This window comes from Capricornis sumatraensis, chromosome 8 (genome assembly GCF_032405125.1).
Source record: "Capricornis sumatraensis isolate serow.1 chromosome 8, serow.2, whole genome shotgun sequence".
Lineage (NCBI taxonomy): Eukaryota > Metazoa > Chordata > Mammalia > Artiodactyla > Bovidae > Capricornis > Capricornis sumatraensis.
The window spans coordinates 53,219,452-53,237,449 of record NC_091076.1 but is presented as its reverse complement, the minus strand read 5'-3'; the positions used below and the strand labels follow the sequence as shown (position 1 = coordinate 53,237,449).

Below are 17,998 nucleotides of genomic sequence, written 5' to 3'. Positions count from 1 at the left end.
CAGGTATGAACTAAATCAAATCCCTTATGAATATACAGTGGAAGTGAGAAATAGTTTTAAGGGCCTTGATCTGATAGATAGAGTGCCTGATGAACTCTGGAATGAGGTTTGTGACACTGTACAGGAGACAGGGATCAAGACCATCCCCATGGAAAAGAAATGCAAATAAGCAAAATGGCTGTCTGGGGAGGCCTTACAAATAGCTGTGAAAAGAAGAGAGGTGAAAAGCAAAGGAGGAAAGGAAAGATATAACATGCGAATGCAGAGTTCCAAAGAAGAGCAAGAAGAAATAAGAAAGCCTTTTTCAGCGATCAATGCAAAGAAATGGAGGAAAAGAACAGAATGGGAAAGACTAGAGATCTCTTCAAGAAAATTAGAGATACCAAGGGAACTTTCATGCAAAGATGGCCTCGATAAAGGACAGAAATGGTATGGACCTAACAGAAGCAGAGGATATTAAAAACAGGTGGCAAGAATACACGGAAGAACTGTACAAAAAAAGATCTTCATGACCCATATAATCATGATGATGTGATCACTCATCTAGAGCCAGATATCTTGGAATATGAAGTCAAGTGGGCGTTAGAAAGCATCATTATGAATAAAGCTAGTGGAGGTGATGGAATTCCAGTTGAGCTGTTTCAAATTCTGAAAGATGATGCTGTGAAAGTGATGCACTCAATATGCCAGCAAATTTGGAAAACTCAGCAGTGGCCAAAAGATTGGAAAAGGTCAGTTTTCATTCCAATCCCAATGCCAAAGAATGCTCAAACTACCTCACAATTGCACTCATCTCACATGCTAGTAAAGTAATGCTCAAATTTCTCCAAGCCAGGCTTCAGCAATAGGTGAACCGTGAACTTCCAGATGTTCAAGCTGGTTTTAGAAAAGGCAGAGGAATCAGAGATCAAATTGCCAACATCCGCTGGATCATGGCAAAAGCAAGAGGGTTCCAGAAAAACATCTATTTCTGCTTTATTGACTATGCCAAAGCCTTTGACTGTGTGGGTCACAATAAACTGTGGAAAATTCTGAAAGAGATGGGAATACCAGACCACCTAATCTGCCTCTTGAGAAATCTGTATGCAGGTCAGGAAGCAACAGTTAGAACTGGACATGGAAGAATAGACTGGTTCCAAATAGGAAAAGGAGTGCATCAAGGCTGTATATTGTCACCCTACTTATTTAACTTATATGCAGAATACATCATGAGAAACGCTGGACTGGAAGAAACACAAGCTGGAATCAAGATTGCCGGGAGAAATATCAATAACCTCAGATATGCAGATGACACCACCCTTATGGCAGAAAGTGAAGAGGAACTAAAAAGCCTCTTGATGAAAGTGAGAGAGCGAAAAAGTTGGCTTAAAGCTCAACATTCAGAAAACGAATATAATGGCATCTGGTCCCATCACTTCATGGGAAATAGATGGAGAAACAGTGGAAACAGTGTCAGACTTTATTTTTGTGGGCTCCAAAATCACTGCAGATGGTGACTGCACCCATGAAATTAAAAGAAGCTTACTCCTTGGAAGGAAAGTTATGACCAATCTAGATAGCATATTCAAAAGCAGAGACATTACTTTGCCGACTAAGGTCCGTCTAGTCAAGGCTATGTTTTTTTCCAGTGGTCATGTATGGATGTGAGAGTTGGACTGTGAAGAAGGCTGAGTGATGAAGTATTGATGCTTTTGAACTGTGGTGTTGGAGAAGACTCTTGAGAGTCCCTTGGACTGCAAGGAGATCCAACCAGTCCATTCTGAAGGAGATCAGCCCTGGGATTTCTTTGGAAGGAATGATGCTAAAGCTGAAGTTCCAGAACTTTGGCCACCTCATGCGAGAAGTTGACTCATTGGAAAAGACTCTGATGCTGGGAGGGATTGGGGACAGGAGGAGAAAGGGACGACTGAGGATGAGATGGCTGGATGGCATTTTTGACTCGATGGACATGAGTCTGGGTGAACTCCATGAGATGGTGATGGACAGGGAGGGCTGGCATGCTGTGATTCATGGGATCACAACTAGTTGGACACGACTGAGTGACTGAAATGAACTGAACTGAACTGAATTATGTCTTAGGGTAAATTTGTTTTGCTACAAATGTCCCTCTTAGCACTGCATTCTGCATCCCCAAAGTTTTAAGTACTCATATTTTCATTGTCATTTGTTTCAAGGTACTTTTTACTTCTTCTTTGATTTATTCAGGAACCTTTTGATTATTCAGAAAAAATATTGTTTAACTTCCATGTGCTTTTATTTATTAATTTAAGTGTCTGCCTATGTTAATATCGAACTTTATATTGTTTTGGGAAAAAAAGTGCTGGATACAATGTCACTTTTTTTTTTTTGTTTGTTTGTTTGTTTGTTTGTTTTACCAAAGCTTAATTTGTGACTTAATGACATGATCTATCCAGGAGAATGCTATGTGTGCAGTTGAGAAAAATGTGCATTCTACTATTTTGGGGTGAAATGTTCTGTAAATATCAACTATGGTCACATGATCCAAAGTGTCATTTAGTGTTTGTGTTTCTGTATTAATTTTCTGTCTGGTTGATCGTTATATTGTTTTGAGAGAGGTATTGCATTCCCCCACTATTATTTTATTTCTGTCAATTTTCACTTTTATGGTTGTTACCTTTTGCCTTTATGTATTGAGGTTGTTCCTATGTTGGGTGCATAAATATTAATTTTTGTTATATCTTGTTTATGGATTAATCCCAAGATCATTTTTAGTGTCCTTCCTTGTCTTTTGTAATAGTTTTCAGTTTAAAATTTATTTTATCTGATATAAGTACAGTTTCTCTCACTGTTGTTTTCCTTTTGTGTGAAATAACTTTTTACATTGCCTCACTCTCATGCTGTGTTTGTCCTTAGATCTGGATTGGGTCTCTTGTAGACATCAACTATTGGGGTCTATTTTTGGCATCCATTCTGCCAGTCTGCATCTTTTGGTCACATCATTAGATCCATTTACAGTAATTATTGGTGTACATTTTCCTATTACCAATTACTTTATTCCTTTGTGTTTTTGTAGGTATGCTTTTTCTCTTGTATTTCTTGTCTAGAAAAGTTTCTTTAGTATTTTTTGTGAAGCTCTTTTTGTGGTGCTGAATTATCTTATTTTTGCTTATCTGAAAGGACTTCCCATGGAATGCTAATGGTAAGGAAGCTGCCCCTCAAGGCAGGAGATGGAAGAGACATGGGTTCAATCCCTGGGTTGGGAAGATCCCATAGAGGAGGGCATAGCAACCTACTCCAGTATTCTTGACTGGAAAATCCCATGGACAGAGGATTCTGGCAGGCTACAGTGCATATGGTCATAAAGAGTCAGACATAACTAAGCGACTTAGCACACATGCATGAATATTTCTTATGTCTGTGTCAAATCTGAGTGAAATTCTTCCTGGGTGGAGAAATATTGGTTGCAGCTCCCCCCCCCCTTAATTAATTTAAGTATATCCTGCCAGTTTCTCATGACCTGTGGAGTTTATGTTGAACATAGCCTTATGGGGCTCCTCTTATATGTTATTTGTTCTTTTTCCCTTTATGATTTTATCTTTTTTTTTCTTTGTGTTTAATTTTCTTTAGTTTTATTCTTGACATGTTTCTCTTTACCTTTTTAGGGACTCTGGGATGACTGGACTTGGGTATCTATTTCTTTTCCCATGTCCAAGAAGCTTTTGACTGTAATCTTCTCAAATATTTTCTCATACCCTTTCATTTCTCTTTGTCTTCTTTGACCTTTATCATTTGAATGTTGATGTGCTTAATGCTGCCTCAGACATATCTGAGACTTTCCTCATTCCTTTTCAATCTTTTTTTTTTCTTTTTTTCTTTTATTCTGTTCTGCATCAATTATTTCCAACATTCTATATTCCAGGTCACTTATCAGTTCTGCTTCAGTTGATCTACTGTTTTTTTTTTTCCTCTCAGTTTTTTTTTTTTTTTTTTAAATTCAGATAGTGTGATGTTCATCATTTTAGTTCGGTTCAGTCACTCAGTTATGACCTATTTTCTGCGACCCCATAGACTGCAGCACGACAGGCTTCCCTTTCCATTACCAATTCCCAAAGCCAACTCAAACTAATGTCCATCATGTTGGTGATGGTATCCACCCGCCTCATCTTCTGTCATCTACTTCTCCTCCAGTCCTCAGTCTTTCCCATCATCAAGGTCTTTTCGAATGTCAGTTCTTTTCATCAGCTGGCCAAAGTATTGGAGCATCAGCTTCATCAATCATTCCAACTAATATTCAGGATGAATTTCCTTTAAGATGGACTGGTTAGATCTCCTTGTAGTCCAAGGGGCTCTCAAGAGTCTTCTCCAACACCATAGTTCAAAAGCAGCAATTCTTCAGTGCTCAACTTTCCTTATAGTCCAACTCCCACAACTATATATGACTACTGGAAAAATCATAGCCTTGACTAGACGGACCTTTGTTGGCAAAGTAACGTCTCTGCTTTTTAATATGCTGTCTAGGTTGGTCATAGCTTTTCTTCGAAGAAGCAAGTATCTTTTAATTTCATGGTTGCAGTCACCATCTACAGTGATTTTGGAGCCCCCCCCCCCCAATAAAGTGTGTCACTGTTTCCATTGCCTCCCCTTCTGTTCTCCATGAAGTGATGGGGCCAGATGCTGTGATCTTAGTTTTCTGAATGTTAAGTTTTAAGCCAGCTTTTTCACTCTCCTCTTAACCTTCATCAAGAGGCTCTTTAGTTCCTTACTTTCTGCCATAAGGGTGGTGTCATCAGTATATCTGATATTGATATTTCTCCCAGCAATCTTGATTCTGACTAGTGCTTCATCCAGCCCAGCATTTCTCATGATGTACTCTGCATATAGGTTAAATAAACAGGGTGACGATATAGAATCTTCACATACTTCTTTTCTGATTAGTCTATTTTTTATTTCTTCTAGGTCCTTGTTCAACATTTCTGGTATCTTCCCAGTTCATGCCTCTCTTCTACTTATCTGTGCCCTCAATTATACTTTTGGGATTTTGAAACATCTTTACTACCATTACTCTGAATTCTTTTTCAAATGCTGGTGTTTTTCAGTCCCTCAGTGATGTCTGACTGTTTGTTATCCCATGGACTGCAGTACTCCAGTCTTCCATGTCCTTCACCATCTTAAGGAGCTTGCTCAAATTCATGTCCATTGAACTGGTGATGCCATCCAAACATCTCATCCTCTGTTGTTCCTTTATCCCCCTGCCTTTAGTCTTTCCCAGCATCAGGGTCTTTTCCAATGAGTTAGCTCTTCACATCAGGTGGTCAAAATATTGGAGCCTCAGCTTTAGCATCTGTCCTTCCAATGAATATTAAGGATTGATTTCCTTTAGGATTGACTGGTCTGATCTCCTTGCTGTCCAAGCAACTCTCTAGAGTCTTCTCCAGCACTGCAATTTGAAGGCATCAATTCTTTGGAGCTCAACCTTTTTTATTGTTCAGCTTTTATATTTGTACATGACTATGGGTAAAACCATAGCTTTGACTATATAGATGTTTTTAGGCAAATGTCTCTATTTTTTAATATGCTGTCTAGGTTGGTCATAGTTTTCCTTAGAAAGAGAAAGGTTATTTTCATTTCATGGCTGCAGTCACCATCTGCATTTATTTTGGAACCCAAGAAAATAAAGTCTGTCACTGTCTCCATTGTTTCCCCATATATTTGCCATGAAGTGATGGGACTGGATGTCATGATTTTGTTTTTTGAATGCTGAGTTTTAAGCCAGATTTTTCTCTCTCCTCTTTCATCTTCATAAAGAGGCTCTTTAGTTCCTCTTCACTTTCTGCCATAAGGGTGATATCATCTTCATATCTGATGTTATTGATATTTTTCTGTCAATCTTGATTCCAGCCTGTGATTCATCCAGCCTGGTATTTCGAATGAAGTATTCTGAATAGAAGTTAAATAAGCAGGGTAAAAATATACAGCCTTGACGTACTCCTTTCCCAATTTTAAACCAGTCTATTGTTCCATGCCCAGTTCAAACTGTTGCTTCCTTACCTCCATATAGGTTTTATACAAAGCAAGTAGGGTAGTCTGGTTTCCCCATTTCTTTAAGAATTATCCACATTTTTTTGGTGATCTACACAGTGAACGTCTTTTGGGTAGTCTGAAGTAAATGCTGATGCTTTTTTTCTGGAATTCTCTTGCCTTTCTCTATGATTCAACAGATGTTGGAAATTTTATCTCTGGTTCTTCTGCCTTTTATAAACCCAGTTTGTACATCTGGAAGTTCTTGATTCACATACTGTTGAAGTCTAGCTTGAAAGATTTTGAGCATTACTTTGCTAGCCTATGAAATGAGTGAAATTTTGTGGAGTTTGAACTATGCACAATTTGAAGCTATCTTTGTCAAATAGATTGTTATTTTCTCTTCGTTTGTTTGTTCTTGTGCTTTTGTTTACCATGTGCTTTCATCTGCTGCATGTTTCTTGGTCTTTTAGTTTTGTTTAATTTACTATATTTGGAGTCTCTTTTCTCCAGCCTGGAAGGTCATCATTCCACTTATTTGTGGATCCTGCTCCCAGTGGATGGGGTTAGACCAGTATCTTTTGAGGTGGGGGGAATGGTTTCTTTGTTCTCTTGTGTGGAGCTGCTTCTAATATCCCTGAAAGGCAGTACTGGTATCCTTTGTTGTTTTTGGGTGTGTCTTTGGATTTGATGTGGCTTTGGACAGCCTGTCTGCTAGAGGGCCCGATTGTGTACATGTCTTGTAATGGTTGGCATTAGACATCCATCACTGGAGCCAGCTGATTTTTGAATGGGACCTAATTTTTGTGCTGAGATAGAGTTTCTGGGGAGAGCTTGTGCTGATTAATGATCTGTATGGTCAGGAGTTCTCTGGTGGCCCCACATCCTAAATTCTGTTGTCCCAACTTGGAGATTCAGGCCTGAACCCTTACTGTAGCAACATGTCCCAGAGCACAGAAGAGAAAAATAGAGCTAGAAAAAAAACAAAAAACAAAAAACAAAACAAAGCAGAATAAAGAAGAAAGGAAAACAGAAAGAAAAATTAAAAAAAAAAAAAAAACAGAAACGAATAGGGGAAAAGCAAGTCAAACAAGCATACAAACAGAAAAGAATGGGTGGACAAAACTCCAAGACAAGTTGTGAAAATAACACTCAGTAGACAAGAATACCCAAGGAAACTCACATGCTAGCAAAAAGAAAAGAATAGAGAAAAGTGAGAGATTTTTTTAAAAGAATAAAAATAGGAACGAAAAATGAAGAGAACAATCAAAAGTCAATTAACAAATCTTCAAGTGAAAATTAATATTAAAAACTAGGCTACAAAAAATACAGAGCAAAAAACATGAAAAAAGGCAATATACTGAAATAGGACTGTAAACAGAGAAAGAAAATACACCCGTGGCTGATTCATGTCAATGTATGGCAAAACCAATACAGTATTGTAAATTAAAATAAAGGAAAAAAAAATTACTAAAAAAAAAGGAAAAAAATGAACGTGATTTAAAAATAAAAAAAATAAAAAATCAAGGAATTACAATAAAGAATAATAGCACAATATAAAGAAGAAGAAAAAACAAAATTATATATATATATATATATATATATATATATATATATATACACAGAGAGAAAGAGTTTTAGTAAAAAGAATGTCCTCCTATGTCCACCATTTGCCTTGCCACACGAGTACCAGCCCACCTGCCTGCTCAGGAAATCCTCCAATATTTCTAGGAACATCTCTGGGCCTACTGTGCTTGCTAATGATTCAGTTCAGACTCAGATCTGACCTTACTCTAGATTGTATTTGCTTTCAAAATTCACAGTTGCCTCCCCCCACCCTCAAAGTCCACAGTCTCAAGCTAATTATGGGGGCTTAATCTTCTGCACTTATAGATGCAGGAGCAAATTCCTTTCCTTTTCTTTAACCCCTGGTGCTCATTGGTTTTTGCCCCACTTCTGTTTGTAGGTTGCTCTCTGGTGTCTGTTCCCACCCAAACAAGAGAGGGCAAGCGTGGCAGTTTATCAGGGCTCACTAGCTCTGTTGGGCTCGGAAGAAGAAGAGACATGGCAGACACAACTGGGGTATGTTAGGAATGTCTACTGTGGCCAAGGCCTGTGGGAAGTTGCTACAGTCTGCGTTGGGTCATGCACTCTTCCATGGGAACTGACCCCAGGTTGTGAGTCCCTTAAAAGAGCCAAGCTGCATAGGCTCCCAAGAAGGTGTGGGCATGACCTGTTCTTGCCCACAGCTTGGTGGAACCTGTAACCCCTGGTGTTGAGACTGCAGTGGCATCTTGTCCTTCACCTCTGGCATTTGTTCAAGCTTTGGTAGCAGCCAACCAGACTGCATTCCCCCCTCTGGGATTGCAAATTGCAATCATGGTTAGTCCTGCCTCTAGCACACACACAACAGCCTTAGCAGTGGCTGGTCAGCATGTCTACCTCTGGGGTCACAGTCCACAGTCACAGTTCATTCCATCTATGGCACATGTGATGATGAGGTCCCCCAGTTTGTGTGTGAGCAGTTAGAGGGTCCCTGCAACAATGATCTCTTGCATCTTTGGCAGGTTCAGGATTTTCCTCGGACTCCCTCAGAAGCATCACACTAGGCCTCTCAGAGTGTCTTCATGGCAAACAATCTTAGTGCCTTCCTTATGGTCCAACTTCAGAAGCCTGAGGCTCAGCTCCCAGCCCCTACTCACTGTAGCAAGCATGCAGACAAACGTTTCAAACTGGGAAGTGTTGGTTGGCACTGATTTCTGTGGTGAATTATCTACATTTTACCTTTTGAGTACCTGTAGCTGCATTCTTTTAAGTTCCAATGCTCCCCCTATCCTCAACCATGATGGATTCTCCAGTAAGTAGAAACCTTTCCTCCTTCATAGCTCCCTCCCTAAGGAACAGGTCCCCATTCCGATTCCTTTGTCTCTCTTTCTCTCTCTCTCTCTTTTTTTTTTTTTTGTTCTTATATCTTTTGCCTTACCTCATTCTGTGGAGATTAGCTTGCCTTTTGAAAGTCTGAGATCTTCTTTCAGAGTTCAGAAGGTGTTCAACATGCAGATTATTTTTGATATATTTGTGGGGAGGAAAGGGATCTCCACGTTTTACTCCTCCGCCATGTTGAAAGTCCCCATAACAGCTTCTTAGGTATAAATTAAATAGAAAGTAGTCATCATCATCTATTTTCGTCTAGCAAAGTTGTATTTGCTTTCCCATTCTGTATAACCACATAATGCACCTTGAGATATAAAATTTAAAAATGTGATGAATTGTTCTTTTTACAGGGAATTCACTCCAGTCATTCCTATATCCATTTAACAATGTTAACTTACACATAATGAGATTAATTTTTGAACTTTTGCAATACTGCAGTGGGTTTTACTGTATTTTCAGTTCAGTTCAGTTCAGTTGCTCAGTCACATCCAACTCTTTGCGACCCCATGGATGCAGTAAACCAGCCTTCCCTGTTCATCACCAACCCCTGGAGCTTGTTCAAACTCAAGTCCATTGAGTCAGTGATATAGTACGATCATACCATCCTCTGTCGTCCCCTTCTCCTCCCGCCTTCAATCTTTCCCAGCATCAGGGTGTTCTCCAGTGAGTCAGCTCTTCGCATCAGGTGGCCAAAGTATTGAAGCTTTAGCTTCAGCATAAGTCCTTCTAAAGAATATACAGGACTGATTTTCTTCAGGATGGACTGGTTGCATCTCCTTTCTGTCCAAGGGACTCTCAAGAGTTTTCTCCAACACCACAGTTCAAAAGCATCAATTTTTGGGGGCTCAGATTTCTTTATAGTCCAATTATCACATCTATACATGACTACTGGAAAAATCATAGCTTTGACTAGATAGACCTTTGTTGACAAAAGTAATGTCTCTGCTTTTTAATATGCTGTCTAGGTTGGTCATAGCCTTTCTTCCAAGGAGCAAGTGTCTTTTCATTTCATGGTTCCAATCATCATCTGTATGATTTTGGAGCCCAAGAAAACAAAGTCTGTCTCTGTTTCCATTGTTTCCCCATCTATTTGCCATGAAGTGATGGGACTGAATACCATGATCTTAGTATTTTGAATGTTGAGTTTTAAGCCAGCTTTTTCAGTCTCCTCTTTTACATTCATGAAGAGGTCCCTCAGTTCCTCTTCACATTCTGCCATAAGGGTGGTGTCATCTGCATATCTGAGGTTCTCGTAATTTCTCCCATCAATATTGATTCTGGGTTGTGCTTCATCCAGCCCCACGTTTCACATGATGTACTCTGCATACAAGTTAAATAAGCAGAGTGACAATATACACCCTTGATGAACTCCTTTCCAAATTTGGAACTAGTCCATTGTTCCATATCTGATCTTTAAGTGTTGCTTCTTCAGATGCATACAGATTTTTCAGGAGGCAGGTCACATTGTCTGGTATTCCCATCTCTTTAAGTGTTTTCATTTGTTGTGATCCATACAGTCAAAGGTTTTAGCATAGTCAATGATGAAGAAATATATATATATATATATATATATATATTTTTCTTCTGGAATTCTCTTGCTCTTTCCATGATCCAATGGATTTTGGCAGTTTGAACTCTTGTTCCTGTGTCTTTTATAAATCCAACTTGAACATCTGGAAATTCTCAATTCATGTACTGTTGAAGCCTTAATCGAAGAATTTTGAGAATTACTTTGCTAGCATATGAGATCAGTGCAATTGTGCTGTAGTATGAACATTCTTTGGCATTGCCTTTCCTTAGGATTCAAATGAAAACTGATCTTTTCCAGTGTTGTGGCCACTGCTGAGTTTTCCAAATTTACTAGCATATTGAGTGCAACACTTTAACAGCATCATCTTTTCGAACTTGAAATAGTATAGCTGGAATTCCATCACCTCCCCTAGATTTGTACATAGTGATACTTCCTAAGGCCAACTTCACTTTGGACTTCAGGATGTCTTCTAGGTGAGTTATCACACCACTGTGGTTATCTTGATCAAGAAGATTTTTTTTTTTTTTGTATAGTTCTCCTATATATTCTTGCTAACTTTTCTTAATATCTTCTGCTTATATTAAGCCTATACCATTTCTGTCTTTTATTGTGCCCATTTTTGCATGAAATGTTCCTTTGGTATCTCTAATTTTCTTGAATAGATCTCTAGTCATTCCCATTCTATTGTTTCCCTCTATTTCTTTGCTTTGATCACTGAGGAACTCTTTCTCAATCTCCTTAATAATTGCTACAAATTAAGAAAACATTTATAAACAGAAAAAAATGTAATCAATTTCTATTAATAACAATTATACTTAGGAAAAGTTTTTTTTATTATTTTATTTTAATTGGATGCTCATTACTTTACAATGTTGTGAGGTAAAGTTTTAAATACACCTCATACTGCATTTTCTCATTCCCAATTGACTTCTGATGAAGTATTTACAGGCCATATATCTTGTGCTGAAGTTGTTTATCTGCTTTTTTCTTTGTAAGGTAAGCTGTTTATAAACTATAACAGGAATAGCTGGCTGAGCCAAGACAAGATGAGACATTGGAGGGGACTGTAACCAGACCAGGATAAAAAGACCCTGAATTAACTTCTTCCCATTAGCACAAGATTGTAAATAATTACAGAAATACTGTATATAAGAACAATCTGAGGATTATCAGGAAAAGATTTTCCACAACTGTATATATAAAGGAAAAGCTAAAGCAAGCTGTATATGCAGGGAAGAGAATCTGTAAAGACTCACACCTGCTGGAAGGCAACAGACAAATGAGAGGGTTATCACAATTGCAGAGGTTTTCCCTAAGGATGAAGAGTCAAGCCCCACATCAGGCTCCCACATTTGAGGTCCTATATGGGGAAGACAAGCATTCAGAAGGTCTCGTTTAAAAGGCCAATAGGATTTGTGTATAAGAGAGCTATAGGAAGCAGAGACTTTGTAAAGAGATTTATCCTCAGAATTCCATCACAATGGCAATAATTTTAAAAAAGCCTGAGTCAGACTCACTTTCTGATCTTAGATAGCTTCCTAGAAAGAGATGAGGCAACTTGGACTCCAGGTGGGAACACAGACACTGACAGAAGCCCTTTTAGTGATGTCATCCTACCTTGAGAATACTGGTGAATACAGGAAACAGTTTGGAATCTTCTCTTTAGGCTATTAGTGCCTATCAGCAGGCCAACACATTAGCTCTGAATCTCAAAGGCCCTGTAGCAAGCTGCACTTAAGCCTGGCCCCAAAAACCAACAAGCTCACATCAGCACTTGGACCCTCAAGGCTCCACAGCCAGCATCCCTGGAATACAGCCCTATTTACCAGTGTGCCAGCACCAGCCCCAAGATGCCCCCGGCCCCTTGGCTAGTCACCTCGGATCTAGTAGAAAACTGTGCCAGGGGTATGAGCATGCCTGCAGTAGACAATCACACCACAAAAGAAGGGCCCATACAATTCACACAGGGGGCATCACTTGAAGATGTAACTTTGCTCACAGGAGGGGAGTTGTTGCTAGTCCCCAAAGGATATCTTCTATAGAAGTCCAGCTCTCAAGATGGGAAACATATCCAGTATACTAAATATGTAAATTGAGGATTAGTTAAAATGAGGAGACAGATAAATAAGTTTCAAATGATTTAACAAGATAAAACCCCAGAAGAAGTAAGTGAGATAGAGATAAGCAATCCAACTTACCATGGATTTAAGGTAATTATCATAAAGATGATCACTGAACTTGGAAGAAGAATCAGTGCATACACTGAGAAGATTAACAAAGACTTAGAAAGTACAAAGTAGGACCAAACAGTGGAAGTTTATAGCAAATGAAATTTTAAAAACAACAACAACAAAAAATACTAAAATGAATCAATGATAAGTAAGGAGATAGACATAAATGGATCAGTGAACTAGAAGACAGAAGAGTGGAAATAATTAAAGCAGAACAGAAAAGAGAAAAAATATTTGAAATATTGAGAATGACTTAAGAGACCCCTGTCAACATTAAGAGTGCTAATATTCAAATTACAGAGGTCTCAGGGGGCAGAAAGAGAGTGATATAGACATTATTTGAAGAAATAATCTCTGAATATTTCCCTAAGCTGAGGAAGTAAACAGCGTTTACCAGTTCTAGGGATCACAGAGTCCCAAACTAGATGAAGTGAAAGAGATCTCTAGCAGGAGACATTATACTTAGAATGGCACAAATTAAAGATAAAGAAACAATCTTAAAGAGCAGTAATGGAAAAACAGCTAGGTACAAAAAAGGGAAACATTAAACAACAGTCAGCTGACTTTTTAGTAGAAACATTGCATGCCAGAAGGGAGCAGCATAATATAATGAAAATAATAAAAGGGAAACAAAAATCTACATTTAGGGATCCTCTACTCCACAAGGATATCATCTGGATAGAAAAAGAGATAGTTTTACAGACAGGCAAAAGGAAAAAGAATTTAGCACTACTGAACCAACCTTACAAAAAATGTTAAGGAAACTTACCTGAGAAGAAAATAAAATATATCAATTAGAAATATGTAAATTATGACAGAAAAAAATCTAACTGATAAGGGAAACCATACAATAGAGAAAGTAGATCTAACATGTATGAAGGCTAGTTGGAAACTTAAAGGACAAAACTGTCAAAACTATCTAGGTCCACAATGAGTATCTAAGGGAATAACAGAAAGTTTAGTCACTGTCATGTCTGACTCTTTGTGATCCAATGGGCTGCAGCATGCCAGGCTGTTCTGTCCTCCACTATCTCCCAGAGTTTGCTGAGATTCATGCCCATTGAGTTGGTAATGATGCCTAACTACCTCATTCTGTGCCACTCCTTTCTCCTTTTGCCTTCAAACTTTCCCAACATTCGGGTATTTTTAAATGAGTCTGCTCTTCACATTAGGTGGACAAAATATTGGAGTTTCAGCTACAGCAACAGTCCTTCCAATGAATGTTCAGGTTTGATTTCTTTAGGATTGATAGGCTTGATCTTTTGCAGTCCATGGGACTCTAAAGAATCTTCTCCAGCACCACAATTCAAAAGCATCAATTATTTGGCACTGAGCCTTCTTTTTGGTCCGATTCTCAAATGCAGATTATGTGCAGAATATTCAGAGACGATATGGGAGAAGCGAAGAGTACCTTTAGAGAACTTTAAAGAGAGCTGTCCTTCTGTCTCTCCCCTAAGGCAAGAGCTCAACACAAAATTATTGATTTGGTCTCCAGGTCATTCTCTTGCTTCCAAGTCCCACCGATTGACAAGAATCTTTGTTTTGCTCACTGATGACTCTCAAGTGTCTAGAATAGTTTCTGCCTCATGACAGGCTCTCAGTATATGTTTGGAATCTGGAGTTGCCAAATGCAGAAGAGGAACAGTGGGGGAAACAAGTCTTCAAGGCAGACAGCCTAGATTGTGTTGTCTGGCTTTATGACTTTAGATCTTAGCTCTGTGACTTGGGACATGATGTTTAACTTCCAAGGCTTATGTGCTTTTATAGGCCTGAATAGGGAAGGTGCTCCATTATGGTTCACTGGGGGGGGGACAAAACAATCTTCCTGGGGCACCACTGATCCTGTCTCTGCTGTCTGCCAAGGCTGTGCTAAGTTTCCACTCCCTGATAACCTTCTCATCCCACTTCAGAACACCAAGACCTCAGCACTGACAATCTCTTTTGTGATTAGCTGTCCTCATTTAGGAAGAACAAAGAGAAGCAGAGCTTGAAATCTGAATTCCTACTCAATTTCTGTGTCTATGCAGCACAAGAGGAGTTATGGAGAAAACCCAACCTGCTATGCAGAGCGACACACACTGCACATACTTAAAAGGCTCTTACTCAAATTTGACATTTCTCTGATTCAAACAGTCTTGAATGGAGTCAAGTAAATGTACCCATTGTATAGGATTTGAGCCCCACATTTTACAAAAACATTCAATAACCAAACTGATAACTTCATAAGGATTTCTGAACATTGAACTTATATTTACCAAACACTTACTATATGCAAGGCACTGTTGTAGGTACTGGATCTGCATCAATGGAAAAAAAAAAAAAAAGAAAGAAACAAAAACAAAGATCTCTGCCATTGTGGAGCTTATGGTCTACCAGGGAAAGCAGGCAATTAGTGTTATCAATAAGTACATTGTACTGTTTTATTGGGTGACAGTGCCATGGTACTTTTATTCTGTAATAAGAATTATGATTGCAAAAATTTTAAATATTCAGTAAATAAATATTTGTTCCTTAAATCCTGAAAGGACTAAAATGAGGACAACTCTGTTTTGTTTTGGAAAATTAAGGCCAGTGTCCTTCTCACTGATTGGGGGAAACATCAGTTTATCTTACATGCACATGTCCCAGATTTTAAAACATGATCATGTTGAACAACATTTTAATACCCTGTTTTGCATTATCTTTCTTCCTCATATGGCACACACTTGAGGTCCCCTCCACCCTGCCCACCTCTCTTCCAGGTTCATGGTGAGGACACTGAGGGTGAAGACTTTGAGTGACTGACTCACTTAGGTCCTGCAGGAAGGTTATCAATGCAAGGGTCTGCAACCTGGATCCTGACACCTTGATAGGTTCTCAGACTTACCTGGTTGGAAATCTATAATCTCATGGGCTGGACTGAGATGAGGCCAAGAGAGAGATTATATACACATAAATACAGCTATTATGGCTTCTTGGGCAGCACTGATGATAAAAAATCTGCCTGTCAATGCAGGATATGCAAGAAACTCAGGTTTGATCTCTGTATCAGGAAGATCCCCTGGGGTAGGAAATGGCAACCCACTCCAGTATTCTTGCCTGGAAAGTCTCATGCAGAGAAGAGCCTGGTGGGCTACAGTCCATGGGGCCACAGAGAGTCAGACATGACTGAGCAGCTAAGCAACAAATAACAGAATGATGTAAAATATGATGTCAAGAATAACAAAAAAAAAAAAAAAGTGCAGGAAGAGAGTAAAATGCACAATTATTACAATGCATTCAAACTTAACAGATCTTCAACTTAAACTCAGTTCCATTCAGTCACTCAGTCGTGTCCAACTCTTTGCGACCCCATAAATCAGAGCACGCCAGGCCTCCCTATTCATCACCAATTTAAAATAATCACATGTAAATGTCGGTGATTATTTATGAACTTCAAGGTAACAAAAAAAAATGCAATAGATACCAACTATTAAACACTAAAGATAGTCAGTAAATAGCAAGGGAAGAAAACAACAGAAGTACAAAGGAACCAAAAAGAAGTGCAAAACAAGAAGAACACAATTTTTAGAATGATAATAAGTATATAACTATCAAAAATTACTTTAAATATAAGTGGGAAAATTATCCAAAGACACAAAGTGGCTGAGTGGAAAAACAAGAAAACAAAACAAGCAAATACAACAAGAAAAAACAGGACCCATCTATATGCAACATGTTTGAGACTCATTTTGGTTTTAGAAACACACAGACTAAAAGTTATTCCATGCAAATGGAAATGCTAGATCACAAAATAAAGCTCAATAAATTTAAGACTGAAATAATATCAAGCATCTTTTTTAGTTACAAAGGTATGAACCATAAATTAAGTACTATGAAAAAAAATCAGCAGAAGTCACAAACATGTGGAGGATAAAGAGCATGCTACTAAATAAACAATGCTACCAGAAAAATCAAAGAGGAAATCAGTAAATTCCTGGAGAAAAATTAAAATTGAAACACAAATATCCAAAACATATGGAATTAAAAAAAAAAAAATAGTCCAAAAAGGGAAATTTATAGTGATTGGATCCTACCTCAGGAAACAAACAAACAAAAAATAAAATAAAATTAAAAATGTAACCATAAACCCACAAAGCTATTAGGAAAAGATGAACAAACACAAATCCAACATTATTATAAGGAAAAAAATAATAATAAAATTAGATCATTAATAACTGAAGGAGGGAATGATAATCCACTCCAGAATTCTTCCCTGGAGAATCCCTTGGACAGAGGAGCCTGACAGACTACAGTCCATATAGTTGGAAAGAGTTGCACATGATTGAAGCAACATAGCATGCATGCATACAAATGATAAATAAATGAAATAAAGTCTGTTTCAACAGAATAACAGGTAAGGAGATCAAGATGGTGAAATGGAAGGACATATAACACACCTCCACCAAAAAATACATCAAAAATATAATACATCTACATGTTGAATAATTCTCAATGAATACCTACTGGACACTGACAGAAGAGCTCATGAAACCAAAATTGTGTTAAAATCTATCACATAACAATGTTGAACCAAAGGAGAAGAAACAAAAAGGAATCAAGACAGTACTTTTGCCTCTGAGAGAGCTATGAAAGAGGAAAGTCCCTCTCAGCCTTTGAACCGAACACCCTTCACTGGCTGGGAGATCAACTGGGAAAGGGAACTTCAGAGGCTCGAAGGAAAGTGGAACATCTGGTTTGCGGCAGACAGAACAGAAAAAGACCAGTTCATAGTGTCTTGACCACCTTTCTGCACTCAGCCTGAGACACATGTTTACTGGTGTGCATGGGAGTTGAGTGCTGAAACATAGACTTCAGTGAAGAGAATCAAAGAGAGGACTGGGGTTGACTGCACAGAGGCAAGCTAAAGGGACTGGAGTGTAGTCTGAGCTGTTACTGAGGGTATACGTGAGACAGAGTCTAGATCTGCTTTAAGCACCCCATTGTTAACAAATAGAAAGAGATGGTGTGACTGCCATAAACACGCTCACATTGGGTACAGCTTCTCTTCTGTGAGCTTGGGGAGGAAGCAAGCACCAGCAGATTGCTCATATGTGGAGCTGGGTCAGAAATCTGAGGTGATCCCCAGGGCAGTGCAATTTCATCAGCAGGTCTGAAATCTGAATCACCTCCCAGTGACTGTGCCACCATGGATTTACATTTATATTATAGCAGCTTTCTAAGCTCAGTGCCTGTGGGATGTGTGAATGAAGTACTGGTGTTCCCATGGCTGGGGCAGGTTAGCTGTTACTGGCTGCAGGCTTTGCCAGCATGTGCATGTGGACAGAGTAAGCACTTGGGCAGA

The 17,998-nt window shown here is 38.7% G+C and overlaps 1 pseudogene; it reads left to right on the top strand.

Annotated features, from left to right (window-relative positions):
- LOC138083550 (endogenous retrovirus group PABLB member 1 Env polyprotein-like) overlaps positions 1-17,435 on the top strand; it is a 69,733-nt pseudogene extending 52,298 nt beyond the window's left edge.
- Positions 17,436-17,998: the final 563 nt, after the last annotated feature.